We start from the raw sequence: 9,550 nt of genomic DNA on the forward strand, positions 1-9,550 counted from the left end.
CACACGAGCGAAGTCTGTCCTGGTAGGAAACTCCTCTCAGCCTGCCATCCAACACTGCAGAAGGAAAGACGTTTAGTCTGGCTTTGGAGAATAACCTTCGATAATTTGGTACTGTCAGGTTTTTAATGTAAGGTGTTAACTTAAAGACATGCCTATATTGTACTCCTACTGACAGCGGACTACAGACTGCTTGTGTATTATTATTATTATTATTATTATTATTATTATTATTATTACAAACATAGAATCATAGAATCTTAGAGTTGGAAGAGACCACAAGGGCCATCGAGTCCAACCCCCTGCCAAGCAGGAAACACCATCAGAGCACTCCTGACATATGGTTGTCAAGCCTCTGCTTAAAGACCTCCAAAGTAGGAGACTCCACCACACTCCTTGGCAGCAAATTCCACTGTCGAACAGCTCTTACTGTCAGGAAGTTCTTCCTAATGTTTAGGTGGAATCTTCTTTCTTGTAGTTTGGATCCATTGCTCCGTGTCCGCTTCTCCGGAGCAGCAGAAAACAACCTTTCTCCCTCCTCTTCTCCAGGCTAAACATGCCCAGCTCCCTTAGCCGTTCCTCATAAGGCATCGTTTCCAGGCCTTTGACCATTTTGGTTGCCCTCCTCTGGACACGTTCCAGTTAGTCAGTGTCCTTCTTGAACTGTGGTGCCCAGAACTGGACACAGTACTCCAGGTGAGGTCTGACCAGAGCAGAATACAGTGGCACTATTACTTCCCTTGATCTAGATGCTATACTCCTATTGATGCAGCCCAGAATTGCATTGGCTTTTTTAGCTGCCGCGTCACACTGTTGGCTCATGTCAAGTTTGTGGTCAACCAAGACTCCTAGATCCTTTTCACATGTACTGCTCTCAAGCCAGGTGTCCCCCATCTTGTATTTGTGCCTCTCATTTTTTTTTGCCCAAGTGCAATACTTTACATTTCTCCCTGTTAAAATTCATCTTGTTTGTTTTGGCCCAGTTCTCTAATCTGTCAAGGTCGTTTTGAAGTGTGATCCTGTCCTCTGGGGTGTTAGCCACCCCTCCCTCCCACTTGAGGAAGGCTCTTTGTCCACCGGATTCTGATTTATTTCTGGGAAGCGAGGAATCTCCGCTTGCCCAGACTAAGGCGGCCTGGGGCCAGGAAGAGATGGGCTTTGCCTCCAGTTTCCAAGCAAGAATCCTCCGGAAAAACAATCTCTCAAAGGACCTGTTGATGGCATTTTACTGTGGAGAGTGTATTAACTTATGGTCTGTGTGTGTGGTTTGGGAGCTGCACGGCCAGGGGAAAAACAATCCTGTCAAGGATTGTAAAGACTGCGGAGAGAATAACTGGGTGCACTCTTCCCACCTTGGATCAAATCTATGTTTCCAGGTGCCATAAGAAAGCGGCAGAGATAGCGCAGGATAGTGCGCACCCCGGAAATGATCTCTTTCAGCTTCTGCCTTCTGGAAGAAGGTACAGGGTTATAAAGACTAGGACTAGCCGCCTGAGAAACAGTGTCTATCCAAATGTGATTTTGGTTTTAAACGCAGTGTAAGGTAGTCTCTATGGGAGTATATTGTATTCAATTATGGGGTATCAGAGTTTTTAGGGGGTCAACCAAGCTGGGATAGCAAGGATAGCAGGCTTGTTGGTTTTTGCATGTCTGATGTTGCTTTTTTCAATTTCGGTGTTCTGTATGGGACAATGACAATAAAGATTATCGTATCGTAAAAGGTGGGTTCCACAGCTTGTCGCTGGCAGAAAGGTTTCGAAGGAAGATGGGGGAGAGGGGGTTGGTAAGGGGTGGGGGAGCGGGTCAGGAAATTTAATCTGCAAACCTGTCAGCAGGTTTTAAAGCAGAAAAGTAGACAGGCAGATTGGATGTTAATCTGCCTTGATCCCCCAGAGACAGATGGGCGGAGGAGACGCCCGCAGAGGAGGAAGACCTTGCAAAGGTGAAGCCAGGAGGCGAACAGAAAACCGTCTGGCAGAGCCGGGGAGAGGAAGGCGAAGGAGAAAAGAGGGAGATGCTGGGGGGGGGGCAGCCAGGGGAGCGGATGTGGGGAAACAAGGTTAAGCTTGGTTTACTTTTTTTCTCTCCCCCTAATGAACTGGATAAGTCGGGTAAGGGAAGTGCAGGCTGCAGCCGGGCGAGACCCACACAAGTGGGGCTGCGTTTGTAGCAAGCCTGCCACCCTCCCTGGAAGAAACAAACCTCACCCCCATCAATGGCGGGAGTCTCAACTTCGATCGGTTAATGAACAGATTTAATATGCATGAGAATCAAAAACATACGGAGGAAATCATCTTCTCACAATCTAGGATTTGAGGGCCTGTGCTGAAGTTATGAGGAAATCCCTCCCCTTATATTATCAGACAAGCGCCATGGCCTCCGTTCTGTTTGCGGAACCCATTAAAGACCTTCAATTTTCCCCAAAACAATCCAAGACTTTCGATATACTAAACAGTTTCATTTAAAAAATTGTTGTGCACGTGTATTTATCTTTTATCGTTGATGTTTTGCTGTTGAGGTGCTTTCACAGGAAGCGATTCACAGCTGGAAGTAAATAATTGGAACTGTGGGGAGCTCATAAGGTTGTATCCATTGTTCGCCCTACTCGGATCAGGCCCATTTTAAGTAATGGACACGGCTAACTTAGGTCTACTAATTTCAATGGGTCTATAACTTTTATTTGGGTAAGCCCTCTTGGTGTAGACCATGGGTAGGCAAACTAAGGCCTGGGGGCCGGATCCGGCCCAATCGCTTTCTAAATCTGGCCTGCAGATGGTCCGGGAATCAGCATGTTTTTACATGAGTAGAATGTGTCTTTTTATTTAAAATGAATCTCTGGGTTTTTTGTGGGGCATAGGAATTCGTTCACCCCCCAAAAAAAAAAATATAGTCCGGCCTCCCACAAGGTCTGAGGGACAGTGGACCGGCCCCCTGCTGAAAAAGTTTGCTAACCCCTGGTGTACACCCATTGAAATTAATGAGCCTAAAATAGTCTTGTACCGCGGTGGCTTTCAGTGGGTCAATTCTGGAGGTAATTAGTTTGTAGCCATCTAAATTCTACTCAGGGTGGAATTCTTGTAATGAACCAAATTAGTCATGACTATTAACTTAATTGTATACAGGATTACAACTTTTCCCCTGAATGTTTATAAAGAGTTTTCAGCATTGATGCATCATTTATTTTCAAGGGTTGGGGGGGGGGGGTTGGCCTTCCTTGCAATTTTTATATTGGTTTCCCACTGATACTGTATTCAGCAAATATGTAAGGTGGGGTTTGCCATCTTGAGTCTATGTAAGTAAATTAATAATAATAAAAAGTACAATGTTTGGCAAAGATTGTGTTAACTTTTTAGTTGAGCAAACAGTTTTTGATCGATTAATCCCTGAATCAACGTAACATCGAAATACTAATTACAGTGGTACCTCTGGTTACGTACTTAATTCATTCCGGAGGTGTGTTCTTAACCTGAAACTGTTCTTAACCTGAGGTACCACTTTAGTTAATGGGGCCTCCTGCTGCCAGGGCACAAGCTCTGTTCTCATCCTGAAGCAAAGTTCTTAACCCGAGGTACGGTACTATTTCTGGGTTAGCAGAGTCTGTAACCTGAAGCGTCTGTAACCTGAAGCGTATGTAACCTGAGGTACCACTGTAATAGCTAGGATAAGTACTCTGTAGTTGCAGTTTCATAATTACCTAGGGTTTCACACACACTGAAAAAATACTGCCAGTTTGCACTTGGCGCCTTAAGGTAAACAAATAACATAAGAAGAGTCTTTTACCTGGATGAGGCCCAAGGCCCATCATTCAGTGTAAGACTGTATTGAGATAGGTTAGCTGTGAAAAACAGATACAGGGTGGATGTTGTCCTGCAAATTTTCATTCCAATAATTAATAAAGATCATTTTTCAATAAATCCTGTGGATTTTGCTGAGCTGGGGCATAGTAAGTCTGTTCCGTAAGTAAGGCAATTTCCCCAAAAAGATTAAACACAGAATTAGAGTAATATTGTGCATCTTGCAGTTAAGAGAGTTCTGGGGCTGATAACAAGCTTGGTAACAGCTCTCCGCAATTGCTCTCCCGGGCCATCAGTGGAACAGAATGCTATTTATTTCATTTATTTATTACTTTCACATCTCATCCTTTTCTCCAGTGAACTCAAGCTGGCATAGATGGTTCTCCATCTCCTCGCTGCTACAACGCTGTGAAGTAGGTTAGGCTGAGAGGAAGACTGGCCCAAGGTCACCCAGTGAGATTTGTGGCCCACTGGGAACCCCCGTCTTCCAGGTCCTGCTGCGACACTAACCACTACACCACACTGCCTTATCAGACCTCTGGGTCCATCCAGGTCTGTACTGCCCACGCTGACTGGCAATGGCTCTGTCCAGTGTTTCAGACAGACCGTCTCAGCCCTACCTGCTGATGCTGGGGATTTGAACCTGGGACCTTCTGTGTGGAAAGCAGGTGCTCTTAGCTGCTGAGCTAAGAGTCTTGGTTGACCACAAACTTGACATGAGCCAACAGTGTGACGCGGCAGCTAAAAAAGCCAATGCAATTCTGGGCTGCATCAATAGGAGTATAGCATCTAGATCAAGGGAAGTAATAGTGCCACTGTATTCTGCTCTGGTCAGACCACACCTGGAGTACTGTGTCCAGTTCTGGGCACCACAGTTCAAGAAGGACACTGACAAACTGGAACGTGTCCAGAGGAGGGCAACCAAAATGGTCAAAGGCCTGAAAACGATGCCTTATGAGGGACGGCTAAGGGAGCTGGGCATGTTTAGCCTGGAGAAGAGGAGGTGAAGGGGTGATATGCTAGCCATGTTCAAATATATAAAAGGATGTCACATAGAGGAGGGAGAAAGTTTGTTTTCTGCTGCTCCAGAGAAGCGGACACGGAGCAATGGATCCAAACTACAAGAAAGAAGATTCCACCTAAACATGAGGAAGAACTTCCTGACGGTAAGAGCTGTTCGACAGTGGAATTTGCTGCCAAGGAGTGTGGTGGAGTCTCCTTCTTTGAAGGTCTTTAAGCAGAGGCTTGACAACCATATGTCAGGAGTGCTCTGATGGTGTTTCCTGCTTGGCAGGGGGTTGGACTCGATGGCCCTTGTGGTCTCTTCCAACTCTATGATTCTATGATTCTATGATTCTATGAGCTAAGCCCTTGTTTAAGCCGTGGCACGGAGCTCTTTTTAAAATTCCCAGTAAGATGCACTTGGAAGTAGAAGCTCTCCGTTGTCTGTACTGCGCTGCTTTGGCAGCATTAGGGCAGGACTTTAGGCCATGCGTCCTAAGGGAGCCCCTTAGCAAAATAAGCAGGAGGCCTCCAACATTGTCTGGCGGCACCATGGCTGGGCTGAAATTAATAATAATAATAATAATAATAATAATAATAATAATAATAATAATACAGTGGTACCTCTGGTTGCGAATGGGATCCGTTCCTGAGGCCCGTTCGCAACGTGAAAAGCCCGTAACCTGAAGCGCAATATCTTTGCAGGTGCGTGGCACAATTTAGCACTGCTGCGCATGCGCAAGCGGCGAAACCCGGAAGTAACCCTTTCCGGTACTTCCGGGTCACCGCAGGACGCAACCTGAAAAAATGTAACATGAAGCAAACGTAACATGAGGTATGACAGTAGTAATAAATTTATACCCCGCCCATCTGGCTGGGTTTCCCCAGCCACTCTGGGCGGCTCCCAACAAAATATTAAAAACACGATAAAATGTCAAACATTAAGAACTTCCCTAAACAGGGCTGCCTTCAGATGTCTTCTAAAAGTCAGATAGTTGTTTATTTCCTTGACATCTGATGGGAGGGTGTTTCACAGAGCGGGTGCCACTACCGAGAAGGCCCTCTGCCTGGTTCCCTGTAACCTCACTTCAGTGAGGGAACTGCCAGATGGCCTTTGGAGCTGGACCTCCGTGTCCGGGCTGAACGATGGGGGTGGAGACGCTCCTTCAGGTCTACTGGGCCTTTAAGGCCGTTTAGGGCTTTAAAGGTCAGCACCAACACTTTGAATTGTGCTCGGAAACGTACTGGGAACCAATGTACGCCTTTCAGGACTGGTGTTATATGGTTCTGGTGGCCACTCCCAGTCACTAGTGTAGCTGCTGCATTCTGGATTAGTTGTAGTTTCTGGGTCACCTTCAAAGGTAGCCCCACGTAGAGCGCATTGCAGTAGTCCAACTGGGACTAAAACAACGACAATATACAGAGGTGTGGTTGTCTTCCCATTGACAGGTACACCTGTTTTCATGCACAACTGAGTTAAATTTCTAAGTTGCTGAGAAAGCCACAGAACAACTGGAGCATTATAACTGACTCAAAATGTGGGGGTTTGTTGTTGGTTTGTGCAGTGGGGGGGGGGAGTCAAAGGGGCCGGAGGGGGGAGGAAAGACCTGGATATTGTTCTCAGGTGAGCACAGAGACACACAGTGGCTCTCTTGAGCCTTCTGGCTGGCAGAGGTGCCCAGACGTGGTTTCCTGCCATGCTGTGATCCAGCATTTCACAACCTGGTGCCCACACCTTTCAACATTTCTCTGGTGAAAATAGGGACATCTTATAATAATAGTAATAATAATAGTAACAACAACAACAACAACAACAACATTCTGAATTGGTTGCCCCAGCCACTCTAGGCGGCTTCCAACATATATAAAAAACATAATAAAACATGGGGAAAAACTTCCCTGTGCAGGGCTGCCTTCTAAAAGTTGTACTGTATAGTGACTTATCTTTTTTTTTTCTCCAAAATTTTAAACAAACAAGCAAACAAACATCATAACTCAACTTGGTCCAATCTTAGTAACATTGTTAAATGACTTCCTCATATTCCCTTGACTGAATTTCATTATATATCATTGTAACGGTTTTCCCAAATAAAATCTCATTACCGTATTTTTCGCCCCATAAGACGCACCGGCCCATAAGACGCACCTAGTTTTTTTGGGGGGAAATAAAGGGGAAAAAAATTATTTCCCCCCCAGATGCGCTGCGCTACACCAGCAGCTTGGGGCGTGCGGAGCTCAGCGCGCCCCAAGCTTCTGCGTGCCGGTAAGGTATCCGCTAGCGTGGGAGAGCCGGGCGCCTCTCCCAGGGCTAGCGGACCCCTGCGCTAATCCAGAAGCTTGGGGCGAGCTGAGGTCAGCGCGCCCCAAGCTTCTGCGTGCCGGCAAGCAGTCCGCTAGCCCTGGGAGAGCCGCGGGGCTCTCCCAGGGCTAGCGGATCGCTGCGCTACACCAGGAGCTTGGGGCATGCTGAGCTCAACGCGCCCCAAGCTTCTAGGTGCGCGCAAGCAGTCCGCTGCCGCCCCAAGCCTCGTGCACCCGGTGGGACCTCCTGCCGGGTGCGCGAGGCTTGCAGACACTCGCCCGAAGCAGGGGGAGCCCTCCCGAGGTCTCCCCGTGCTTCGGGCGACAGGCTGCCGCCCCAAGCCTCGCGCACCCGGTGGGACCTCCTGCCGGGTGCGCGAGGCTTGCAGACACTCGCCCCATAAGACGCACCCCAATTTCCCCTTCATTTTTGGAGGGGAAAAAGTGCGTCTTATGGGGCGAAAAATACGGCAAATTTACTTAGTCCTCTTGATATCTTTGTTTCTTTTCATCTTAACTTTAAACATGTTGTTCTATAACTTCACATATTTAAATCCTTAGCGTATCTACGTATTTCTTTGCAGTATAGTGACTTATCTCCTTGGCTCCGGGGTAGGATAACTCCATACCCTCCAAGTTTTATCAGATGAAAATAGGGACGTCCTCAGGAAAAGAAGGGCATTCTGGGATCAAATCAGAAACCGGAACAGCTTCTGTAAATCAGGGACTGTCCATGGAAAATAGGGACACTTGTAGAGTCTGGGCGCCCTCGTAAGAAGAGGCCTGTTGTTATCAGAACAAAGGGTACTCCTCTATTTCAGGGTCCTGTTCTCACAGCAGGGGCGGACTTTGGGCTTTCCAATTTCAGTGGCACCCTGGGCCACATGACGCCAGCCTTCAGCGCCCCTCCCTGCCTTCGCCTCCCATTCTACATCATTGTAACCTTCGACACCTCCCTTTCCATGGAGGCACAGGTTGCAGCCACAGCAAAGGTGGCATTTCCCCATCTCCGCCGTATTAAGCCGTTGGTCCCTTACCTTTCCCGCCCCAACCTGGCCACAGTGATCCATGCAACGGTCACCTCCAGGCTTGATTATTGTAACTCGCTCTACGCGGGGCTGCCCTTGAGGCTGACCCAGAAACTCCAGCGGGTGCAGAATGCTGCAGCGAGGCTCCTTACGGGGTCCTTGCCGCGGGATCACATTCATCCAGTGCTATACCAGCTGCACTGGCTCCCGGTGGAGTACAGGGTCAGGTTTAAGGTGGTGGTTTTGACCTTTAAAGCCCTATGCGGCCTTGGACCCTCGTACCTACGGGACCGCCTCTTCTGGTATGCCCCGCGGAGGACCTTAAGGTCCACAAATGACAACACCTTGGAGGTCCCAAGTCGCAAGGTGGTTAGATTGGTCTCAACTAGGGCCAGGGCCTTTTCAGTACTGGCCCCGACTTGGCGGAACGCTCTGTCACAAGAGACCAGGGTCCTGTGGGACTTGACATCTTTCCGCAGGGCCTGCAAGACAAAGCTGTTCTGCCTGGCCTTTGGTTTGGACTCAGTCTGACCCTTAGGTTTCCCTCCCCTTATGGTTTTGATCTATGGACTACTTTTAAAATGAGGCTGCATTTTAAATTGCATTTTAACCTGTATTTTAAATTGGTTCCCCCCCTTATGTTTTTACTGTAATTGTACTGGTGTTAGCCGCCCTGAGCCCGGCTCTGGCTGGGGAGGGCGGGGTATAAATAAAATTTATTATTATTATGGTGGTGGCTCCCTCTAGGGCTCTGCGCCTGCCTGGTGTGGGCGACCCAGTTGCGCTCCCCTCAGTCCGCCTCTGCTCCAAATGTGCCAGCCAGGTGCCCCCCATGGAGAAACCAATGAGCAGGACCAGATGGCGACAGCAGCAACTCTTCCCAGTCGCGATTCCCAGTACAGTAACTGGCATTTCAGAAGCACTGCAGCTTCGGACAAGCAAGAGGAGAAAACATGGAGCCACTGCGCCATTACGCTTTAACGCGCCGTCTGCGTTGGTGACCTTTTGAGTTTGCAGAACCCAGTCTCTGCCCCGCGAAGCTTACAATTTAAATGCTGGCAGCTGAACATAAGAGGGGAATGAACGCGAACAAATGCAGTTTTAGGATGAAGGTCAGCGCTCGGAGGCGCAAGATTTGGGCGCGTCTGTGGTGCCACCTAGGGGCGAGAGATCTGGGTTGACGAAACACCCTCCTTTTTTTACGCTTCGTTTTTTGCACTCCCGGCTCCAAGAAGATCCCTGTGATCTGTCGTGATTTGTTTGCCCCCCCCCTTTCTCTTGGTCTTTTGCTTCCCCCCCGGCAGCGCTGCACGGCAGCTCACAAAGCATTAAGGATCGCCTTGCTCGCTGGATCCAGATCTCTCTCTCCAATCCACACCTCCCCAAGTCCACACCCTTCTCCTTTGATCCCGGGGCGTCTGAAGCTGC

This window comes from Podarcis vaucheri (assembly GCF_965113315.1).
Source record: "Podarcis vaucheri genome assembly, chromosome: 7".
NCBI classification, from domain to species: Eukaryota; Metazoa; Chordata; class Lepidosauria; order Squamata; family Lacertidae; genus Podarcis; species Podarcis vaucheri.